This window comes from Antechinus flavipes, chromosome 4 (assembly GCF_016432865.1).
Source record: "Antechinus flavipes isolate AdamAnt ecotype Samford, QLD, Australia chromosome 4, AdamAnt_v2, whole genome shotgun sequence".
In the NCBI taxonomy this organism is placed as follows: Eukaryota; Metazoa; Chordata; class Mammalia; order Dasyuromorphia; family Dasyuridae; genus Antechinus; species Antechinus flavipes.
Window position 1 is genome coordinate 316,364,342 of NC_067401.1, and position 25,435 is coordinate 316,389,776.

General features: G+C 33.1%; 1 protein-coding gene and 1 pseudogene across 1 annotated transcript in view; both read right to left on the reverse strand.

Moving 5' to 3' along the window:
• MOXD1 (monooxygenase DBH like 1) overlaps positions 1-25,435 on the reverse strand; it is a 113,063-nt gene that overhangs the window by 84,529 nt on the left and 3,099 nt on the right. The gene's annotated exons all lie outside the window — the stretch shown is intronic.
• On the reverse strand, positions 4,401-5,296 carry LOC127562221 (eukaryotic translation initiation factor 3 subunit K-like; annotated as a pseudogene).

Here is a 25,435-nt window from a genome sequence, read left to right on the forward strand (position 1 = left end):
CCACAACACATGAAACATTCAGATGCAAAGTGAAAAATTCACTGAAATATGTCAAGAGGTCAGTTCTCTTAAAGCCCTCTCTCAGGATAAAATTTGATTTTAGTCTGAACCAAAACAGAGTAATTTTTTGTTTTTGTTTTTGTTAAATGGACAAGTTGAAAACAAATATGCCTTATGATTACTTGTCTTAAATTCAGTTTTATCAGTTCTCTTATGTTTGTTTCTGGAGTTCAGTAACAGACAATTCAGTGTTCAGGGTTATTTTTCTTAAAGTTTTTTTTTTCCTCCCTTTTCGATTTTCTTTTAGTTTTATTAGATCTTAAGAGAATCCTCCTTAATACCTTCAGATTTAGTGCCTTGTTTTGTTATCTTAAAACAAATCCCCATATTTATCACCTAACATTTTAAAATATTGTCCATATAAGATTAAGAAGTATAATTAACTGTCTCATTCCTTTATAAGCAAAATAAAATATACATAGTAGAATGTCAATTTGTGAACTTAGGTCATCTGATACCATGCCCTAGTATTCCTTCTCCTTCATCACATTGTCTCTGCATCAATAACTTCCTAGCAATGTACCAACAAAATCCATGTTCCTGCTTCAAAGAAGCATGAATTACTAAAATTGAATCCGAGAGTTATAGATCTCAGAGTCATATTACACTTTAATATATCACAATGACTGAGCCTCCCCTTTTTCTCTTTGCAATCATTGCAAAATAATCCTGTAATGGACCTATTATTAGAGACTTTAGGAGAATAAATGAAAGCAGATTTTTTTTTCCTGGTTGGAATATACATGCTGTTACTTGTGAATGGTTGGATTGAATTTTAAAAGTTTATGAAACTAAAACATCTAAACATATTTTCCCATATAAATAATGTCACAAATGGTCTTTAGCTTCCTACATTCTGAAAATTCAGATCTTTGGCTTCCTTAAAATAACCTACTTGGCTGAATACTATTATATTAACATCAGTCTATGCTCTGGATACTATGAACAGAAAACCTTTCAATTGATTGGGGGGTGGGGGGGTGGAGAGAGAATAGGGAAAGGGAAGAAAAAGAGAGGCTAGATGGAAGAAAAAGGAGGAGATTTTCTTCTCCCTTTCCCAAGCAGATGATCAAGCTAAGGTAAAATTTTGCAATTTGTGAAGTTTGTCTTTGATATCCTCATCTATTTTTTTTCTTAATTCCTTTCCTAAAAGAATGATTCCTTTCTACTCAGGTTGATTTCGTTACTACAGTTCAACCAGGTCTACCCTAATCCCACCCCCCTCAACTGATAACATGTTCCAAAATTGTTTATGTTTCTTTCCCCACAATTTAAATTCCATTCCCTGAGAGTAGATGATCTGGACTGAGTATCAGGAAAGAATGAAAAAGCTAATGCAGAGATCCAAGCAGCCAGAAAAAAAAAAAATTAAAAGACATTTTTCAGATCATCAGAGAGAAGATACAATGAAGCTTAGATTTAGCTGATTAGATAATCTGATTAGATAATCAGATTTCGCTTAAAATTAGCTCCTATAAAATTACATTTCTTTCTGTCCTTTTAAGGATTAGCAAGAATATATTAACAACCAAATGTAATGTAGATTGTGTTGAACTATTTAGAAAAAGGTCTCTTAGTGGCAGCTAGGTGATACAGTGGATAGAGCAACAGCCCTGAAGTCAGGAGGACCTGAGTTCAAATCTGATCTTAGACATATTAACTTTTCTATGTCCTTGTCAACTGTCTAAAAATGTAAGTTCTAGAGAAGATACAGCTTGTATAAGCAGATCTTTCCTCACCAGGCATCCCCTCTATCAGTGAAGTCACAGATCCAATTCCCTAGCAAAAATCAGGGAGCAAAAACCCATCATCAAAATCAAGAGGCATGGCAAAAGCACTTTAAGCTGAAAAAACAGATTAGCCTAGAGCAAAATGAAGACAATAGATTCACTTCAAATAAGTGTATGTCAAAGCAAAATTTGCAGCAAAATATAGAATTTATAATGTTATTATTTCCAAGACCAAGTAACACTGATAATGCACAAAGTTCAAGTGGCTTTCTTCTTAGGGAAGAAGATAACAGACATGAAAGAATACAAGTATCAAGTCAATAAGCATTTATTAAGTACTTACAATGTACCAGAAGAATGCTAAATGCTGAGATTACAAGTGCAAGCAAAAAGAAAGACTGTTCATGACCTCAAAGAGATTGGTTTTTAAAAATTAAGCTTTTTTGTTTTGATTTATTCTGATTTTATCATCATCTTTTTACCTCAGTTCTTCACCTGGAAAATGAGCTAGAAAGTGAAATGATAAAACCACTCCAGTATCTGCCAAAATCCAAAAGAGGTCAAAAAGAGTCAGAAATAAACGAGCAACAACAAGATAATATTTTTGTTTGAATAGGGATTTTCTTCTTATCAGTGGTTTTCTAAGGGTAACAGTAACAGTGGGTTTAGTAACAGTATCTCTGGTCCAAAGGGTGTGGGCATTTTTAGTCACTATTTAGTCACTTTATTTATTCCAATTTGGTTTTCAAAATGATTGTACCATTTCACAGCTCCATCAATAATGTGGTGAATGCCTATCACTCCATAACCACTTCAATAGTGGACAACCACTCCACTATTGACTATTAGCGTTTTCTGTCACCTTTACCAATTTGCAGGATGTGAGATGAAATCTCAGTGTTGTTTTGATGTACATTTCTTATTATTAATAACTTGTAATATTATTTCTTGTTGTTTTCAATACCTTGCAGTTCTACTTTTGAAAACTGGGGAATAACATATATAATGTATATGTATGTATATACATGATTGTATGTGTGTTTATATATACATGTGTGCACAAATATTCATGTATGTAAATTGATTCTATGAAATTTGGTACAAATATTTTTCCCTTTTGATCACTTCATTTTTAATCTTATGTATATTACTTTTTTCTGTATAAAAGTTTTTCAGTTCTATGTAATCAAAGTTACCTATTATATCTTTTAAAATCGCCTCTATTTTCTGTTAACTAAAGAAACATCTTCTACCCATAGCTATAAGAGATAGATGATCTTCTTATCTTTCAATTTTTTATAGTATGATCTTTAATATTAAAAAAACTTGAAATTCGGTTTTTCATTCCCCAGGCCAAGATCCAAATTGTCTAAGACCTATGTCGAAGGAGGAGTGTGAGGTGGGGTATGATGATATAAGGTCATATATCAATGGAGTAGCAAGTTCAAAAAAACAAACAAACAAACAAAAAAAAAAACAACTAGCAACAGTATAGTCAGTTCCAGGAGTAGAACAAGGTATATATTACAATTTCCAGTTCAGTCTGAAGTCTGCCTCGGCAAGAATATTAAACCAAAGAGGAACCTGCAGATCTTCCACTCTGAACCACTAGAGCTTCCCAGTTGGATGATAATAACTAAGTGCAACAGATATCTACTGCTGCTCAGAGCAGGGGAAAAATAATCTGATTTTCTCCTGGATAATAGCATTTGAGAGCCTGAAGGTCACTAGCTTTTATGTGTTTTTATAAATTAATGAGAGTGCCAGAAGGAAAATTAGAAAAGAGATGAAAGTTATGGAAGAAAGAGTTAGAAAGGGAATTAATTAAAATGTATTAAAAATACTTTGTTCAAGTAATTAATATTGGAAATTAGAATGAACCAAGGAGAAGCCAATGAGTTCATGAATCAAGAAATGTTGAAAACAAAATTATAAAAAGAAAATACAAAACATCTCATTCTTATCTTGAGGAACTCTCTTAAAAAATCCTATTTGTCATCAATCTATTGATACCAAAAACAAATGATATAAAACAGATTTAAGGAGAAACAATTTAAAAATCATTGGACTACCTGAACATTATCACCAGAAAAAGAGCCTGAACATATTTCTCTTTTTTAAAAAAAATTATTTAAAAAACAGAATAAGAAAAAAGGGGGAAAAAAACAGAAAAGGAATGCAAAACAAAATGAAACAAAACAAAACAAAAAAAAAGAACATTGTCATGTGCTCAGTAGAACATCAGGGAGGATTCAAAATATATAACAATAAATTACTAGTTCTAGAAAGCTTTTATTTATTAGTAGAAGAAATTAGTAGAAGAAAGTAGAGAATCCATCTTTTTTTTTTACTTCCTTGCTAATTGTTCTTTTGTTCTCTGCTGCACACCAAAAGATATGTAAAGAAAAAGTAAAAAGTAAAAAATTACTTTTTATTCTTTTTTTCCCCCTTTTCACTCCCCCCCCCCACCTCCAAGCAGGCTATAGTTAAGAAAGGAGATATTTATGTATACATTTGTATACATACATTTGATATATTTATGTATATATTTGTATACACACACACACACACACACACACACACACACACACACACACACACACAACCCTTTCCTATCCCTGTTGACCCTTTGCTTTAATTCTACTCCTAATTTGCCTTGCTATTACTTTATCTCCAACCCATGGATCTCTCTCTTGTTTTTTTCTCTCATCCTTTGTTTTCCTGTCTGCCCATCCCTCCCCACTTCTTTCTTTTTTTTTCAGGAGGTAAAGAGCTTTTATTTAAGAAGTTGGCTGTGAGGGGAAACAAAACTCAGGAAAAAGGGAACATTAGACACAAAGAGCTACTGGGAAGAGGCTATGATGCTGGAAACACTCTCAAAGTCAATCTTTCCCACAATATTCTTGGGCTTGATACACTCCTCTTGGCTGCAAATGAAAACCTGTACTGTTTCATTGGAGCTCCAGTCATATTTGCTCATCCACACTTCCAGCTGGTTGCCTGACAGATGTCCCAGCATCTTATTAAGCAGGCAGCGGTCAATATGCCGATACATGACGCCCACCACATGGCAGATAAATTTTTGGACTGAGTCTTCAAAGCCTGTGATGCCATTAAGGAGAAGTAGATCCATATTCTCATCCAGGGCATGTCAGAAAGCTTAGAAATGACAGGTCTTCAGCAAGTCTCACAAGTACAAGATCTGTCTCATAGGTTGCGCTTCTTGGTGAGTCTGGTCAATCATGCACTTGAACAGAGTGAAGTCTGTGTGTGGGAGATTGGTGAGGGCCTTCAGCAGAATCTGGGCTGTCACTGTGGTCTGGAAGAAGGCCGGATTGAACTGATATAGCTTGAGCATAGAAGAAGTTGGCTTCCTGATCATAGGCGTTCTCTTTGACCTGGGTCTCCACATTGCATTCCAGGGTAGCCAGGTTCTCAGGATTGTACCTGTTGATTCCCTTGAACAGCTTGCCCACATTGGCATGCATCTACTTGAACAGAGGCATGCACTCCTCCTGTTCGAAAGCTTCCTTCCTTATTTCTTTATAGATTTTGGGGGTACTATAGATTTTAGGGTATATAGATAGTATTGCCTATTTAATTCATTCCAGATGTGAGTAGGTTTTCAGAACTACGAACCTTCTTCCTTCCTCTAATGCCTCTGTGCCTATTCTTCCTCTGCACCTCATTTGTATAACATCATTACTATCTTTACTTAAACTCTACCTTTGAGCTACCCTATTGTTGATATGAATCTTAAAAGTATTTCTCATATAAAATGTGTATATATTTTATATACATAAACAATTTGTCCATGTTGAGTTCCTTAAAATTGATCTTTGCTACTGTCTCTTATAAAAATTTCTATTAAGTTTGGGTTTGATTGATAGTTCTAAAAATTTACAAGTTCATTGAATGCCCATCCAATAGTATAGATAATTTTAATGGATGTTTTATTTTTTGGTTGCAGGCCTAAGTCTTTTGATTGTCAATAGATATGATTCCAGGATCTGCGGTCTTTTATTATGGCTGCAGATAAGTCCTGTACAATTCTAATTGTAGCTCCAGCATATTTGAATTTTTTTTTCTTGTTTTTTGCAAAATTTTCTCTTTGATTGGGGGTTTCAAAATTTATCAATAATGCTTCTATGTGTTTTCCACAAAGGATCTCACTGAGATGATGATAAATAGTTTTTTTTTTTCTATTTCTACTTTTCCCTTATATTCTATCACCCCAGGATAATTTTTTTGAATTGTTTCTTGCATTATTGTGTTAAGATTTATTTTTTTAGTCTCAACTTTCAGGCAGTCCAATTATTTTCTCTTTTTGATCTGTTTTCCAGATGTGTTGTTTTTCTTAGATATTTCACATTCTATTGCTTTTTAAAATTCTTTTTAATCTGTTTTTTTTTTTAATTTCTTGGTCTCTCATAGCTTCACTGGCTTCCCCTTGCATAATTCTAATTTTCATCTTTGAGAGTCTGTATCTCTTTTTCTAGTTGGTTAATATTTTTTCATAATCTTCTAGTTTTTCTTGGATGGTTTTTATTTGTATTTTTTCAGGTTTTTCTCAATGTCTCTCATTTCATTTTTAAATTCTTTTTTGAATTATTCTATAAATTCTCTCTGGGTAGGGAGCCATTTCACATGACTCTTGGAGCAAAAGCTTTTTTTTTTTTTACTTCAATGTCCTTCTCTGAAGATGAACCCTGGTCTTGCCTATTCCCTTAGTAAGTTTCTATGTTTGGGTTGCTTCTTCTTTGCCAGTTCATTTTTTTTTAAATAAGAGGCAAAAATGTAAGCACCTCTAATTCTGGGGTTGGGAAAGATGGTGCCTTTGGTTTTCCTTCAACTCTCCTATGTGACATGGGATTCCAAAACAAAAGTTCTCCCCTCCAGCAAGTACCAGCAGTCAGCAGCCTTCCTGCTCCATGGCTTCTGCACTCACCAGGTGCTGATTCCTTCTTGCCCAGGGCTGCATTTCAGCAGCACAACTGGGCCTGGTGTTACTAATCAGCAGAGATTCACTATGTGTCCCCTTTTCCTGAATTAAGACCCATACTCCACAAGTTGTCCAGGAGATGAAAATTTACGTGATTCTCGCTGATGCTCCCGCCCCACCCAACTCATCTTAGGGCTCCCCATTTTAAGTTTCTGGGGAGCTAGCCTAGAGATATTTGCATTTCACATGGGTTAATCTTTTGCCCAGGATTTTTCTTTGGATCTTCTCAGATAGTATCTTGATTTTTCATCAAGATATATACATATATATATGCAGATTTATACAATTAACATGCTGCACAAGAAAAATCAGATCAAAAAGGAGTAAAAATAAGAAAGAAGATAAAATAGAAAAAAAAAGCAAAAAGAAACAATAACAAGTGAAAATGCTATGTTGTGATACACAGCACATATCTATTGTGGTTGTAGATGGCTCTCTTCATCGCAAGATAATTGGAACTGGCCTCAATTATCTCATTGTTGAAAAGAACTATGTCCATCAGAATTGATTTTTGTATAATCTTATTGTTGCTGTGTACAATGATCTCCTGGTTCTGCTCATTTTGCTTAGCATCAATTCATGTAAGTCTTTCCAGGCTTCTCTGAAATCATCCTGCTGATCGTTTCTTACAGAACAATCATATTCCATAAAATTCATATACCATAACTCATTCAGCCATTCTCTGATAGGTATCCACTCAAGTTCCAGGTTCTTGCCAACATAAAAAGGACTGCCACAAACATTTCTGCACATGTGAGTCCCTTTCCTCCTTTAAGATCTCTCTAGGATATAAGCCCAATAGAAACACTGCTGGATCAAAGGGTATGCATAGTTTGATAACTTTTTGAGCATAATTCCAAATTGCTCTCCAAAATGGATGGATCCATTCACAATTCCACCAACAATGTATTAGTATCCCAGTTTTCCCACATGTCCTCCAATACTTATTATTAACTTTTCCTGTCATCTTAGCCAATCTGAGACTTGTGTAGTGATATCTCAGAGTTGTCTTAATTTGCATTTCTCTGATTAATAGTGATGTAGAGCACTTTTTCATATGACTAGAAATGGTTTTAATTTCTTCATTTGAAAATTGTCTGTTCATATCCTTTGACCATTTATTAATTGGAGAATGGCTTGAATTCTTATAAATTTGTGTCAATTCTCTATATATTTTAGAAATGAGGCCTTTATCAGAACCCTTAAATGTAAAAATGTTTTTCCAATTAATTGCTTCCCTTCTAATCTTCTCTGCATTAGTTTTGTTGGTATAAAATCTTTTCAACTTAATATAATCAAAATTAACTATTTGGTGGTCAATAATGAGTTCCAGTTCTTCTTTGGTCATAGATTCTTTCCTTCTCCACAGATCTGAGAGATAAACTATCCTATATTCTATTAATTTGCTTATAATATCATTCTTTATGTCTAAATCATGGACCCATTTCGACCTTATCTTGGTATATGGTTTTAGATATGGGTCAATACTTAGTTTCTGCCATACTAGTTTCCAATTTTCCCAAGAGTTTTTTGTCAAATAGTGAATTCTTATCCCAAAAGCTGGGGTCTTTGGGCTTGTCAAACACTAGATTGCATAGTCATTGACTATTTTGACTTGTGAATCTAACTTCATCAACTATTTTTATTTCTTAGCCAGTACCAAATGATTTTGATGACTGTTGTTTTATAATATAGTTTTAGGTCTGGTACAGCTAGGCCACATTCATTTGCATTTTTTTTTCATAAATTCCCTTGAAACTCTTGACCTTTTGTTCTTTCAAATGGACTTTCTTCTTATTTTTTTTTCCTAGATCTGTAAAATTTCTTGGGAGTTTGATTGGTATGGCACTGAATAAGTATATTAATTTAAGTAGTATTGTTATTTTTATTATATTTGCTTGGCCTATCCATGAGATCTTGATATTTTTACAATTGATCTGATCTGACTTTGTTTGTGTGGAAAGTGTTTTGAAGTTATGTTCATATAATTCCTGACTTTTCCTTGGTAGGTAGACTCCCAAATATTTAATATTATCTACATTTATTTTAATGGAAATTCTCTTTGTATCTCTTGCTGCTGGACTTTGTTGGTAATATGTAAAAAAAATGCTGATGATTTATGTGAACTTATTTTGTATCCTGCAACTTTGCTAAAGTTGTGAATTGTTTCTAGTAGTTTTTTAGTTGATTCTCTAGGATTTTCTAAGTATACCATCATCATCTGCAAAGAATAATAATTTGGTTTCCTCATTACCTAGTCTAATCCCTTTAAACTCTTTTCCTTCTCTTATTGCCAAAGCTAACATTCCTAATACAATAATGAATAATAAGCATTATTATTGTAGTGAGCAACCTTGTTTCACTTCTAATCTTATTGGGAATGGATCTAGTTTGTCCCCATTGCATATGATGCTTGCTGATGGTTTGAAATAGAGGCTACTGATCATTTTAAGAAAAAACTCAGTTTATTCCTATACTCTCTAGTGTTTTTAATAAGAATGGATTTTGGATTTTGTCAAATGCTATTTCTGCATCTATTGAAATAATCATATGATTTTTGTTAGTTTATTTATTGATATAGTAAATTATGTTAATAGTTTTCCTAATATTAAACCAGGAGTGCATGTATGGTATATATCCTACTTGGTCATGGTGTATGACTGGGGATGACTTGCTGTAATCTCTTTACTGATTTTTTTTTTTTTTAGATTTTTGCATCAATATTCATTAGGGAAATTGGACTATAATTTTCTTTCTCTGTTTTGACCCTACCTGGTTTCAGTATCAGCACCACATTTGTATCATAAAAGAAATTTGATAGGACTCCTTCTTTCCCCATAAAATAAATATATTTTGATAAATATAACCAAGTCTATGCCTATCATTAGCTGCTCTGCATTATTCTTGCTTTTTGTAATTTTCTTTTTTCCTTTATTTCTAATATGTAATATGTAATAATATATCATACAATTTCAGAAATCATATATTTTAAATACTTTTATATTGCATCTTCCATTGCAATATTGCCATCAATTACCCAGGACAATACTTTAATAAAATTTAATTTTTCTTTTTTCCTTTATTTCTAAACTGATAAATTCATAAAATACTCCAAAATGTTTGTTTCCTCAGAATAGCTGCTAACCAAAGTTTTTCTAATATCTTAATACCATGTTGGTAAAATTCACATTAATATAATTTAGTCCAGTGTTATTTAGAATGAATATTTTAGTTTCTTTAGTTAGTCTTTGTTAGACTCAACAAAATTCACACTCATAATGAATTCTACCCTAGAATGACATTTTTAGAACAATTCCAATGTATTTACAATTCAAAAATCTTCCTTTAAAGAGAACTTTAACTTTCAAGTTATTAATATGATGGCATTAAAATTGACTTAGTACCTACCAACATTTTAATTAGTTACAAAAGATAAAGATCACCTATACGCAATATTCAAAGTGATGACTCTTTAATTAAATAATCCTAACAGTCACACTTTATATAAGAAAACATTACCAAATAATGAAATAATTTGAATGAAATATTTCAGATACAAATTAATTGTATATGTAATATGTAATAATATATCATACAATTTCAGAAATCATATATTTTAAATACTTTTATATTGCATCTTCCATTGCAATATTGCCATCAATTACCCAGGACAATACTTTAATAAAATTTAATTTTTTGAAATGGCATAGAAGTATCATTCCTAAAATGGGTTTTAATGGCATATTTTACTAAAAGTCCATTATTTTTTAAAGAATTTTTTAAAAAGCAACAACTGACATATAAAATATAAGGCTGGAGTCTATCCTAAAAATAGACATTAATATAAGTTGAAATATAGTTGATATCTATCACATGGAAACAACATAAGAAATAATAGCCTTGATTACCTATGGGCCTAATGAGAATTCTTGTTAATCTGTTTTTCATACATCCGGACTTCCTTTTTCCTCCTTTTAATACAAATTCTAGAAAAATTTTCTCACTGATGTTAGGAAAAGTAGAATGGAATACAAACTCTAATGAGAGTAATAAAGACTAGGAAAAGATCCTGTTGGGCCTTGGAGAATATAAGCACAGCTGCTATAGGAACCTTAAGAAAAATGTAACCATCTGTCATCATATACTTCAACAGGTGCAGATAGTAGTATTTTAAAAACAAGTATTTCAAAATCTTTATTACTTCAAAGATTGTTGGTTTTAAAATCAATTTTCCATGAAGCATGTAATGGTAGTTTGATGATATTGACTGTGACAATAGTAAATATCTTTATGCTGAAGAGAATCTTTGATCCTGAAAAATTCTCAAGTTACAAACCAAGTACATAAACACCACATCTACAATTGGGCCTACTAGCTTCTCATCCCTACTGAAAGATTCATAGGTATATGGCACATTGACTTTAATTAAAGTAGTCTCTTTAATTCAAAATATTTGATATTTGGAAATGGACACAATGGGAGAGATATACCCTTTCTGAATAAAAGTAGTTCAGATAAAGCAGAAATTTTCTAGGTTTAATGAGAGAACCTTTTATTGTGCACAGACATTTATAACAATAAACATTTATAAATTTCTTTAAGATTTGCAGAATACTTACGGTGTATATGTGTAAGTATATGATATGTAAATATATAAAATTTTATCTGAGACTCACAGACCTTTGAGGTAGGTGTTATTATTGTGATTTTTAAAGATTATTCCCACTTGAAAAATGAGGAAACTGGATAAAATTACTTTCCTGAGATCAAATATCTGGTAGATATTTGGGGCAAAATTCGAACTTGTCTTCCTGACTCTATTCCTTATGCTACATAATACCGATAGAGAAAGAGACAGAGAGAGAGAGAGAGACAGAGAGAGAGAGAGACGGGGGGGGGAGGAAGAAAAGAGGGAGGGAAAAAGAGAGGGAGGGAGAGTGAGAGAAAGACTGGTCCTGTTTATTTCAATGACATATATAATGCCAAGTTTAGGAAACTCTATTGATGCATTTGCACTTTCTCTACAACTCATGTTTTAAAAAGATGAACAGAAAGGTTAAGTGACTTGTTCTGAGTTACCAAGCCAATAGATATCATAGACAAGACTTGAATCCAGGTTTTCCTGGTTCTGAGATTGGCTACACTTTTGTTGTTGTTCAGCTATTTTTTATCAGTCATGTCCAACTCTTCAAGACCCTACCTGAAATTTTCTTTGTAAAGATACAATAGCTGTTTGCCATTTCCTTCTCTATTTCACTTTATAGATGAGGAAACTGAGGCAAACAGGGTTAAGTGACTTGTCCAGGATCACACAGCTAGAGTCTAAGGCCAGATTTGAACTTAGGCAAATTACTTCCTGACTCTAGGCCCAATACTGTATCCATTGCATCATCTAGATACCATATTCCATAATAATCAACCTAAATTCTCTAGTGATTATAAATGTATAAGAAAATACAGGAAGAAATATGAAGCCTGGCCCAAATAATCTTGAGAAAAAGACACTATGGAGTGTGAACAACAACATAACATTTCCAATCCCTCTGTTTTTGTCCACTTGCATTTTTGATTTCCTTTTCAGATTAATTTTACCTTATTTCTAAGTCTGACTTCTCTTGTGCAGCAAAATAACTGAATGAATTTATGTATACATAAATTGTATTTAACGTATACTTTAACATATTTAACATGTATTGGTCTACCTGCCATCTTGGGGAGGGGTAGAGGAAAGGAGGGGAAAAGTTGGAACAGAAGATTTTGCAAGGGTCAATGTTGAAAAATGACCCATGTATATATCTTGTAAATAAAAAGCTATAATAATAATAATAATAAAAAGAAAAAGACATTATGTTCTGATAATTTTGAAATAAAACTTGTCCATTGCACATAAGATTTAAAAGAATTAATTTGGATGTATTTATTCTCTTATTTTCCCCCTCTATACTGCTTATATACTCAGGTCTTCCTCCTGATTTGCATACTTTTCAAGTGACTGCTACTTCCCTCACAATCATCCTGTATGTCCTCTTCTTCATAGCCAAACTCTTTGAAAGACTTTTGGAATTTGAGGGAAACCAGAAACAATATTACAACAACCATTTGAAAAATTTAGTTCAGCAATTCTCAATTTCTGTTATGTTCTCCAATCCTTTCAATATGATTGTGAACCCAATTTCATGATAGAAACCACTCTTTCCAAAATTATCCATGTTCTCCTTACTGCTGGTGACTTATTCTTGGTTACTATCTTCCTTTACCTTTAGAGTTTGTCTCTGAACAATTTCTCCTCCTTCTGTAAGCTCTAGCATAGCTTTCCTATTTGTCTTATTATTTCTTCTTAGCCTCTTTTTCTGAGTCAACTTCCATATCTTCCATTAACATGAATACCCCTCACTATCTCATCTTTCCAGACATTTTTCTATAAAATTGTGATTATTTTCTCTCTTTTTCTTTCATGTCTGTTTCTTTCTATCCCTCTGTCTCTTTGTCTGTCTCTCTCTGTGTCTCTTTTTCTCTATTTCTCTGTCTGAATATCTGTGTTTCTTTTTGTCTCTGTCTCCCATTCTATCCCTCCACCTCTGTCTTTGTTTCTGTGTGTATGTGTGTATCTCTGTCTTTCTCTCTGTCTGTCTGTCTGCTGTCTGTCTGTGTCCCACTCTATCTCTCTATGTCTCTATGTGGTGTGTATGTATATGTCTTTCTTCTCTATCTATCTATCTCTTGTTCTCTCTCTTTCTCTCTCTCTTTCTGTCTGTCTTCTATTCTATCTCTCTCTCTCTCTCTCTCTTTACCTCTTTCTTTCTGTCTATATGTCTCTGTCTTCCATTCTATCTTTGTTTGTGAGTCTATGTCTTTTCCTCTCCCAGTTTTTCTCTCTTGTTTCTGTGTCTGTTTTTCTGTCTGTTTCCCACTCTTGTTCTGTCTCCCTGTGTTTCTGTGTTTGTTACCTGAGAGGCAAAGATGGACACTTTTCATCCAAATAAGATTGTATCTTCCTCCTAAAACCTCATACCTCCTTCATACTTTACTATTTTATTATTTACTACTTAACCCTTCTAATTTAGCTTTTCACATGATTTTCCTTCATTTTCCTTAAGTTCCTCAAACTTAAGTTTGAGTTATTTCTCAGATTTGATTTTCAATATGCAACTTACATGCCTCTAAACAGACTTTCATCCATGTCTATGTAGAAAATGATTTCTCTTCACTTTCTCAAAACTCAACTCAAGTACTGCCTACTTGAAAAGGTTATTCTGATACCTCCAATTTTTCTCATTCTTAATTATCTTTGTACAGGTTATTATACTCTCAATAAAATTTAAAATCCCTGACATAGAATAAATCATTAATGTTTTTTGAATTGGACTAAATTTTAACATTGGGCCATTAACATTGCTTCTGAAGTCATCCTCATTCTAAAACTTTTCCTTTCATAGAAGTTTTCCTTCTTTCCTTCCTTACTTCTTTCCTGAACATTCTTTCACTTGATTTGTTCACATAGGCAATAATATACTGTTGTAGATATTAATATAATGGGTTAAATGGTGTTAGCCTGTAAAGATTGTCTTTTCTAATTCATGAAAAACCTTCCAAAAGTTTTTTATCTGTCTTATATAGTGGATTCACTTCTACCTTTGTACATTTTCCTTTTTCACTTTTTTTGGCACTTAAACTTATTGAAGTAATCACCCAACAATGGGAAGAAATTTTTGACTAGTAAAAGATAACAGGAATGTGAATTTCCATAATTCATCAAAATGATGTATCTTCTGTGAATTCTCTAAGACTCACTGCTAAAACTTAATTGTATCTAGTTACACAGTATAACTCTTCCCCCAAAATCTATATGATATATACTACATATTACTTAGAAAATACTAATTTTAAAAATAACCTTTAAAAAAAAAAGATCTGTCCATGGAAACATATTTAAGATTTATTTCAAATAGGCTCATTCATATCTCAATAGATCTGTCTTCCCTTATTGTGTATTTACTTAACTACACATGTAGAATAAGTGCAATATGCTGATTTCCATATTCATAAAATCATAAAATCTTCAATTTTAGAGGAGACATTCGGGTACTTTCTTTTTTTTTTTCTTTTAAAAATAATTTAATATTTTATTTTTCCAGTTACATCTAAAACTTTTTTCAACATTTCTTTTTAAAACTTTTGAGTTCCAGATTCTCTCCCTTCTTCAGCCACCTCCCTACCTCCCCCTCATTGAGAAAGCACATATGAACCCTAAGTGCTTTCAGGAATTTTCTTTCTAATGATAGATGGTATATTTAACCTCTATTTGAAAATTTCTGTCACAAGAATGCCACAGGTCTTTATAGCTCAAAATGTTAGAGCAGTCTTAGACTGAGTGAAAAATCTACCTCCATATAACTTCCACCCATGTTTGCTAGTTCTACATCAGGGGCCTAAATTAAATAAGTGTAACACCCCTTTGCAATCTTAAAACATTATATAGATGTGAAATGGCCTTTTACAAATTTTTTTTCAAATATCTGAAGATAACCATCATGCCTATTAGGCACTTAATAAATGTTTATTGATTAATCAATTGATCGATTCTTACCTCTCCAAGTTTTCCTCAAGTTAAATATCTCCTAGTAACATATGGATCTTACCTGTCTGGTTGAATAGTATATTTTTAAAGATGTAGTTGATATGCTTTCCTATTAAATTTAATCATTTAATATCATTTAAGCCTAGCAAAACTTTTTTTTAATTTGTTTTTGCAACCAGAAGCAGTGATTAACCCTCTCAATTTTTTTTAATTAAAAAATGGTAAATATATTCTATATATCATTATCTAAGTCGCTGATAAAAGTGTTAGCTGAAACACTGAAACAAGACAAAAGATTAGAACCCTTTGACATGACACTTCTTTTAGGTTGACACTGATCCATGAACCAAGCCCTTTTAAATTTGATTAAAGAACACTACATCTACTTTTATTGTTAAACAGTCTACATTTTACCCACAAAGCTATCATAGGAGATTTTGTAAAAAATTAAAATAAAATAAAAAAGTATCACAGTTTTTGAATCTTAAACATTACTACATTATTACATTTTCTCAAAGGACTTTAGTTATTAAAATGAAACAAACATAAACTAAATAAAAACATTCTTTTTCTCTATTTCAAACTATCTGGGAATCTTTCAGAGTTCTAAATCTTACATTTAATGGATTAATTTTAAGCTGAAATTCTCTCCCTCCAATATAAAAATAAATAGAAAGTTTAAACTAGGGCAGCACTGACTCATTTCTTACCTGTATAGTTAATATTCCAGTATTTAGGGACTCATGATCCCCAGGCAGTGCTGCTTTTCTATGCTTCTGTGGCATTTGGACATTTCAATGCTCATTAGCACTTATAGGGGAAGAAGAGATGTGTTTATATAGATGATGTGAAGTTTTAGGATTTTCCAAATGTAAAATGAATCAACTTTAATATTCATTAGGGTTAGTGAAAAGTTTGAAGGAAGATAAATGTATTCTATTGCCTGATTACTATGAGAATTGGCAGAATGCTGAAAACTAAACATGCCACCTTGAGAATCCAGAATTTTCAGGATGTTACAGTCAATAAAAGTGATGGACCACTAGTGGTTTCTGGAAGAGAATCAAATGAAAGAGGATTTGCTCACAAATGTAATTTTTGAGGCAAATTCATTTTCTGTTCTTGTTTTGAAATCTATGTTATTGTCACCAGACTTTTGTCATAATGAGAACCACTATGCGACTCAGAATAGCTTATTTTAATCTTGGAGTCAATAGGAGAGGAAGTGAATTTTGTAATATAGTCTCATAGGTGTAGTCATCTAGGCTGCCATTATAGTGATGTTCTAATTCTGGGTGAAGACGTAACATTCTATTTCCCCCACTAATGCAGAGGTTTTGAAGTTAAGCTGAAAGAGATGTTGTAATTGACTTATTTTCTTGGCAGTCATTCATCAAGGGACAAATTTCTTCAGCCGCATTGATTGAGGAAGACATTTACGAACAGTTCTCACATTATGAATTTATGCAAATTCATATTATGCAAATTATAAAGAATCCTGAAAGAAAGCTATATTCTAAAAAACAAAAACAAAACCTGTATTTATTTTACTGTTCTATTTCTTTCTCTCTGTCTCTGTCTCCCTTTGTCTCTGTCTTTTCTCTCTGTTTCTCTGTCTCTTTTCTGTCTCTGTCTCTCTCATTGTCTCTCTCCATCTCTGTCTCTGTCTCTCTGTCTATCTGTCTGTCTGTCTCTCTCTCCCCCTCTCCCTCTGTCTTTCTCCCCCTCTCTCTCCCTCTCTTTTTGTCTCTTTCTCTCTTTCCTCCTACCCTTTGTTTCTGTGCTTATGGCTTCCTCTTCCATACATTCCCCAAAACTTAAGAAGCTCTCCAAGTAAAAAGAAAAGGAGCTACATGAAGACACTGCCACTGCTGCTGCCAGATTTGGTTTGAAACCTCTTGCATTGAAAGAGGAAAACTTGGCTTCACTCTGCCCACCAGAATGCTTGCCAGGCCCCCTAAATGTCTAAATTCTGTTTATGCTCAGGTACATCATGTCTGTCTCTGGTGCCTGTTTGTCCACCTCTTTTTCTCCTCTGTCCATATCTAGTTCCTAAACATCTATCTCATGTTCTTCTCAATTCTGACCAGACTCCCACATAGCTAACCTCAAGGTATTTTTCCTCCTGCTCTCATGGTCCTGCTTTTCCTCCTTCCTTTCCTATATCCTCTGGCAAATTTTTATCTTTATATAGAAATCCATGGAAAGATCCATTTATATAAAATAAGAACTATCTGTACTAAGAGTCTCTGTGTTATAATATACATCAACATTATCACAATATAGAAAATGATGTGGTAGACAGAAAGATCAACATATATAGATAGAAGATAGACAGACAGATGTAAAGGGGTGCTCGAAAGCAGAGAGTATAGAAGGTACCTGCATGAGGGTGAAGAGATGAAAGAACAGAGGAAGAGGACACCAGTGTGAGTGAATGCAGAATTCAGGGAATGCTTGAAATTAGGTAATGTTGGCATGATTATTAGTGGATCTATAAGGAGGTCTATCACACCAACTCTGCTACTTCCTTCCTACATAATTATTGGTAAGCCCAACCTTTCTGAGACTAATTTCTCATCTGTGGAATGAAAACAGATTAAATGATGTTTAACATCCTTTCTAGCTCTAAGTCTTATTATCCTATGAATCTTTTGTCATCATAGATAAGAAAATAAAACAGAGCAAGAGAAAAAGTTTAGATACTAATAAAAACCAAACTTTTATAAAAGTCATTGGCAAGCTAGATCAAAGTTAGACTCTTGTAGTTTACTAAACATACATATAAACAATATAGTAAGAGAAAGGAAAGAACATGTAGTTTACACATAGATTTGAGAAAGCCTTAATTATATTTCTTGTAGGCAGACAGCTTGTTATGCTCAACATCTATTGAGTTCTTTGAAGCTCCTGCCAGGTTATGTTTCATAGTATGTATACGGTAGTGAACTTGGCAAAAACAACTTTCAGAAACTTGTAATCGATGCTGGAAGTCCATAGTTGTTACAATGTTATTATTGTTATTATTATATTCTGACTTAGTCCCTGTCTACAGGTGAATATTTTCCTAAAAAACATATCTGGCAAATGGTAAGGGAAAAGCAAGTTGTTTGAGAAATTAGTATGGCAGAAACTAGGCATTGACCCACACTTAACACCGTATACCAAGATAAGGTCAAAATGGGTTCATGACCTAGGCATAAAGAATGAGATTATAAATAAATTGGAAGAGCATAGGATAGTTTACCTCTCAGACCTGTGGAAGAGGAAGGAATTTATGACCAAAGAAGAACTAGAGATCACTATTGACCACAAAATAGAAAATTCTGATTATATCAAATTGAAAAGATTTTGTACAAACAAAACTAATGCAGACAAGATTGGAAGGGAAACAATAAACTGGGAAAACATTTTTACAATCAAAGGTTCTGATAAAAGCCTCATTTCCAAAATATATAGAGAATTGATTCTAATTTATAAGAAATCAAGCCATTCTCCAATTGATAAATGGTCAAAGGATATGAACAGACAATACTCAGACGAAGAAATTAAAACTATTTATAGCCATATGAAATTATGCTCCAAATTATTATTAACCAGAGAAATGCAAATTAAGACAACTCTGAGATACCACTACACACCTGTCAGATTGGCTAGAATGATAGGGAAAGATAATGGGGAATGTTGGAGGGGATGTGGGAAAACAGGGACACTGATACATTGTTGGTGGAATTGTGAACACATCCAGCCATTCGGGAGAGCAATTTGAACTATGCTCAAAAAGTTATCAAACTGTGCATACCCTTTGATCTAGCAATGCTTCTACTGGGCTTATACCCCAAAGAGATACTAAAGAAGGGAAAGGGACTTGTATGTGCCAAAATGTTTGTGGCAGCCCTGTTTGTAGTGGCTAGAAGCTGGAAAATGAAAGGATGCCCATCAATTGGAAAATGGCTGAATAAATTGTGACATATGAATGGTATGGAATATTATTGTTCTGTAAGAAATGACCATCAGGATGAATACAGAGAGGCTTAGAGAGACTTATATGAACTGATGCTAAGTGAAATGAGCAGAACCAGGAGATCATTATATACCTCAACAATGATACTGTATGAGGAAGGTATTTTGATGGAAGTAGATTTCTTCGACAAAGAGATCTAACTCAGTTTCAATTGATCAAGGATAGACAGAAGCAGCTACACCCAAAGAAAGAACACTGGGAAATGAATATAAACTGTTTGCATTTTTGTTTTTCTTCCCGGGTTATTTTTACCTTCTGAATCCAATTCTCCCTGTGCAATAAGAAAACTGTTCCGTTCTGCACACATTTATTGTATCTAGGATATACTGTAACCTATTCAACATGTAAAGGACTGCTTACCATCCGGGGATGGGGGTGAAGGGAGGGAGGAGAAAAATCGGAACAGAAGTGAATGCAAGGGATAATGCTGTAAAAAATTATCCTGGCATGGGTTGTGTCAATAAAAAGTTATTAAAAAAAAAAAACAAAAAGAAGCTGGTTGAGTTTTGAACAGTTATAAAAAAAGTTAGAATCTGTCTTTATGCTATAACTTACAAGTATAGTTTAATAAAGGCTGTTCTGAGGAGTTAAGGTTTCTCAACTCTATAGCTAAATAGCTATATGATTATTCATAGACAAAGTATTTGAATTGCTCTTGGGTTTCTTTATCTGTTAGATCCATTACTTTTTTGAACAAATATTTACTAATCACCTGCAATCTATAAAATGCTGTAACTGGCAATGGGGAAATACAAAATTTTGAAAAGACATCATCCTAACTGAGAACTTATGATATTGTAAAAGGGGAAGGGAATAAAAACTAAAGAATCCCTAAGAATCCACCTAACTCTTGTTGATTCTATGAACAAAATCATCTTGGCATTGGCATTGCCAAAAAATTATAATAACCCCCCCAAAATATAAGAAGATATTAGCTATCAGTTGTACTTAGAATATAATGGTGCAGTATCAAACCGATTATCTCCTCTGTAAAATATTCAGATATATAAACCTAAAAGAATGACCTAAAATACCTAAAAGTAAGGTCACTGAATAGAATCACTTATCATAAAAAAGAGGAAAAGGACCCACATGTACAAAAATGTTTTTAGAAGCTCTTTTTGTAATGGCAAGGAACTAGAATTGAATGGATTCCCATCAGTTGGAAAATGGCTGAATATGTTATGGTATATGAATGCTATGGAATATTATTGCTTGTAAGAAATGATCAGCAGAATGATTTCAGAAAGGCCTGGAGAAACTTACATGAATTCATGCCAAATGAATTGAGGGGAATCAAGAATACATTGTACACAGCAACAACAAGATTATGTGATGATCAGCTGTGATGGACTTAGTTCTTTTCAGTAAGGAGATGATTCAGACCAATTCCAATAAACTTGTGATGTAGAGAGCCATCTGCATCCAGAGAGAGGGCTATGGAGACTGAATGTGCATCACAACATAGTATTTTCACCTTTTTTGTTGTTTCTCGCTTGTTTTTTTCTCATTTCTTTTCCTTTTTGATCTGATTTTTCTTATGCAACATGATAAATATGGAAATATGTTTAGAAGAATTGCACATGTGTAACCTATAATGGATTACCTACTGTCTAGGGGAAAGGGGTAGAGGGAAAGAGGGGAGAAAAATATGGAACACAAGATTTTGCAAGAGTGAATGTTGAAAATCATCTTTGCATGTATTTTAAAAATAAAAAACTATTATTAATTTTTTTAAATCTCCCCAGAAAAAAAAAATCAATAAAATTACTCTTATTGGTTCTCTTCTCTACATTTTCTCAAAATTCTTTCATTGATAACAAATTATTGTCTAGCATCCAGATATAAAATGTAGCTAATTTATAGTCACTTTATGTTTATAATAACATATTTATATAACAATTTACAATTGTAAAATATTCATGTCTAGTAAGGGTTAATATGCTATGTAATAGAAAGAACACTAGATTTAGTATGAATTTTCATTTTCCTGCTAGCTGTGTGACTCTTGAAGAAGTAGCTTAAATTCACTGGGCCTCAGTTCCTTCATTTATAAAATGAAGGTTTGGACTAGATCAACAGTTCTTATAGAACCTTGCATATTCCTGAGACTCTTTCAACAATCTCATGTCAAAACTATTTTCATAAGACTAAGGAATTATTAATCTAATAAAATACTTCTCCTTTTTCCAACTATATATCTGTGTAAGGTCGTTTTTCTTTTTTTTAATATTTTATCCAAATAACATTGAATTGAATGCAGAAACAGATATAAGAATCCAGTTGTCTCCTGTTAAACCAGCCATTAAAAGATATTTCCAAAAATATAAAACACCATTACTCTTCTCACGAAATATTTTGCTTCCAAAAACACACATTTGTTTCATGTTATTTGTGTTAACATATAATGGGGTTTATTAAAATTTTATTGAATTAGTAAATAAATATTTTTAAATTATTAGGATTTACTTCTACTACTATAAATAGATACGTATAATCACATAAACAGAAATATTTTGGGGTCATCAATAATTTTAAGTTTGTAAAGAAGTCTGAAGATCAACAAGTTTGAAAACCACTGACTAATTGATCTTTACAGTATGTTTCAGATGTAGATTTTTTCCCTTTTAATATTGTAAACTCTCATAATATAGAACACATTTCACTACAATATAAAAAAGATCAAGTTCTGGAATTCAGAAAACTTGGTTCTAGATGGGACTGCCACTAATTAGCTGAATGAATTTAAATAAGTCACTTGTTCTAGCTGTTATTCAATTTTTTTTTCATTTAGAAAATAAGGATATTGGATTAGATGACATCCAAGATCATAATAACAAGAGGATAATAATAATACAAAGGTTATTTTGAGAGAGTTATTTCTCTAAATGAGAAAATACTGTAAAACGCTTAGCAGATTGCCTAAATCTCTACTTTTCTAATTTCTAAATTTTCTTTCAACTCTAATATTGCACGATTCTATGGAAGACTATATCCTTTTCCTGAACAACAAAATGTTCATGGTATCATCAACAATTAAGAGGGAAAAAATCAACTTCTCATTCTCTAAAATGCATATAGGTTTCTTCCAACTTTCAGTAGTGAAATTGCTGCTTTCCCAAAACGGTTCAATTACTTGTATCAACTCAGATACATTGTTCCCTAAATTGCCTTTCTTCAATCAGGTTCTTTGAAGTCATTCTTTGAGCCAGAGAGAACAATACTGCTGGAGGGAGCATTGTGAAACACCATAGCGTGTCTACTTATTACTAATAACCCCAAAGCATGAAGCATGGATGGATCCTTTTGTCATCTGCAAATTTTTTGGCTTTACTCAAAGACTTAAAAATATCTCTTAACAAAGGACCAGCTGAGCTCGGTCAATATGGCACACACTTTTCATCTTCACGGTTTGCCGGCCTTCCAATTTGCTTTCCAAACATTTCTTTGTTGCCGTTGGCAGGGATGCACTTAAAAGCAGCATATCGTCAACCACAAAGAATGCTCCCTGTTTTCTGTTATTTAAAATCCATTCCAAGCACTTCCCAGTGAACAGCCTAGGAGCAATTAAGCTGCCACTGAAAACTACTTTTGATAATAGAAATGCTTTGGTTTTAATGACAGCTAACAAGCCAGGCAGTAACAAATGATAACATATGTTTCACTCCCCATTCACTAAGGATTTATGGCCCCACGGTAAAGATGAATCAATTTTTTTGTAACTGCAACAGACAAACCTCACAATGCTACTCTCTTCTCTAACTCACACAAAACAGGCATTCATCAGAGTGGATTACTTGCTTCAAAATGGGGCTTCTCAGCTGCTATGTGGTTTGGCTGAGGGTAGGGTTGCCCTGTGTCACATAAGGATGGGGGACAAGGACAGAACATGAATCTATCATGGGCAAGCATGTTAAACCCATTCACTGACACAAGGATCTAAAGAGTAACTATAAAAATCAAATAAAGGTTGCCCCTAGGCACTTAAATTTTAGATAGTAAAGGAATCAATCCTAGCCATATTCTAGGTAATAAAGGTAAATCGCTTTAGAGCAATGTATCTAATATGTTAGATGGAGATACTCTTCACTATATAAACTGAACACTTCTCTCACTTTTTTTTTTTATCTTAACATATGCATCTTGTATGGCCCGATATATATTTCTCTAAAACACTGTCAGACTAATTTCATGAAATGGGAAGGACAAATGGATAAAATGCCAAATTTTAGTACTGCTCCTCCCAACCCTATAAATGTGCAAAAATGCAAAATACAAAGTTATTTAACAAGCTATCAAGCAAATGCCACACTCTGCTGTCTGAGGTGGCCTCACACTGTCAAGAGTGGTTAGCAACCATTGAAAAGTGATGGGACAAGCAAAGTCCCCCTTCCTGTAAGGGGGGAGTGACTATGGTATTGGCCACCCACTGACTCTCAAGAAATAGAGGGGAGAGTGGGATATAGATGGTAGAAGAACAAGCAATTGTTTAGCAATATGAGAGGAGGCCAGGCAGGTGATAGCAAGTGATGAATAGGGTAAAGACAGAGTAGCAGCAGGGTGAAGACTAATGAAGAACAGCCCAAACAGAAGATCATGGATGCCCACAGAACTTCACAACAGAAAGGGACATTAGAGATCTTTTATCCAAATGCCCTAATTTAGAGATGAAAAAGATAAGCACCCAAAAACTCATCATCTGTTCAAGGTCCCAAAACCTGGATTTGAACCCAAACCTCTGAGACTGAGATGTGAGAAGAATGGCTTTGAACTTGAAATCAGAAGAACTGGGTTTTCAAGTCCCCATAGCATGATTCTGGGTAACTTATTTAATTTCTAAGCCTCAATTTCTTTATATTTATTGTGGAAATAACACTGACTGTATTTCTTTATGCTACTCTTTACTGATTGTCCCCTTTTCCAGATCTCTTTTCTATGTTATCTCCCTTCATCAAAATGCAAGCTCCTTGAGGACAGGGGCTGTTCCTCTTTTTGTTTTAAAAAAAATTCATGGCACATAAAAACATTTAATAAATACTCATTTCCCCTTGAATGAATCTAGAATGAACACTCTTTTTACTTATGTATCTTAGAATCCCTAGTTTTCTTCCAGGTTTAACACCATTTTCTATAAGAACCCTTGAACTTCACCTCTTCTCTCCATTCCCCACCTCCTCCCTGCTTCCTAAAAATTACTTTGTATTTGCCTTAATTTAAAAAAAAAATTAACATATATCTACATATGAACTTATCTCCTCAGCTGGAATGGAAGTCCCTTGAGGGCAAATATTATTTTTTTTTGTCCTTGCATTCCTAATTCTTAGCACTGTAAGAGGTACATAGTAAGTATTTAATAAATATTTGTTGTTTTTAACTAACTTTAATTTGTCCTTATATTCTTGGTGCCCAGGACAATGTCTAGCACAGAGTAGGCATTTAATAAATGCAAGTTAATTAATATCTACCTCACAGGGTTGGTGTAATAACAATAACTTTAAAAACACTTTATAACTGTATCAACATCAACTGTTATTAGTTTCTGACTTGGAACACTTTTCTGTAACATGTATTCTGATTTTCATAATTCTAGAAAGTTTATCTCTAACCTTTGGTTTCAATTGCTATCTTTCCCTTTTTTTTCAGTGGCTCAAATTTGTAAATATAAATGAATAAAATCATACTTAAGTCTACAGTCTTTTATAATGTTTTAAATTCTAAGAAAAAAAAAGGGTCTGTCCTTTTTATTCTGACAGTCTAATGTATTACTGTCTATGGTCATAGGGGATCCTGTTAAAAAAATAATAATTCCAAAAGTTGAAAAGGAGAAAGGGAGAAATCCAAACCCTAAGATCAAATTTACGCATTAAAACTAAGGGAAACATACTAGGAAGACAAATCTTAAAGGCATACTCATGAAGGATAGGTATGTCAGTTTAAGTTTCTGACATCCTTAAAAACTTAATTCCACTCCTTGAATAGTCATGATTATTTTAAATTTTATATTCCTCTCTATTTTCTCCTTAATCTGCTTGAAGATATTC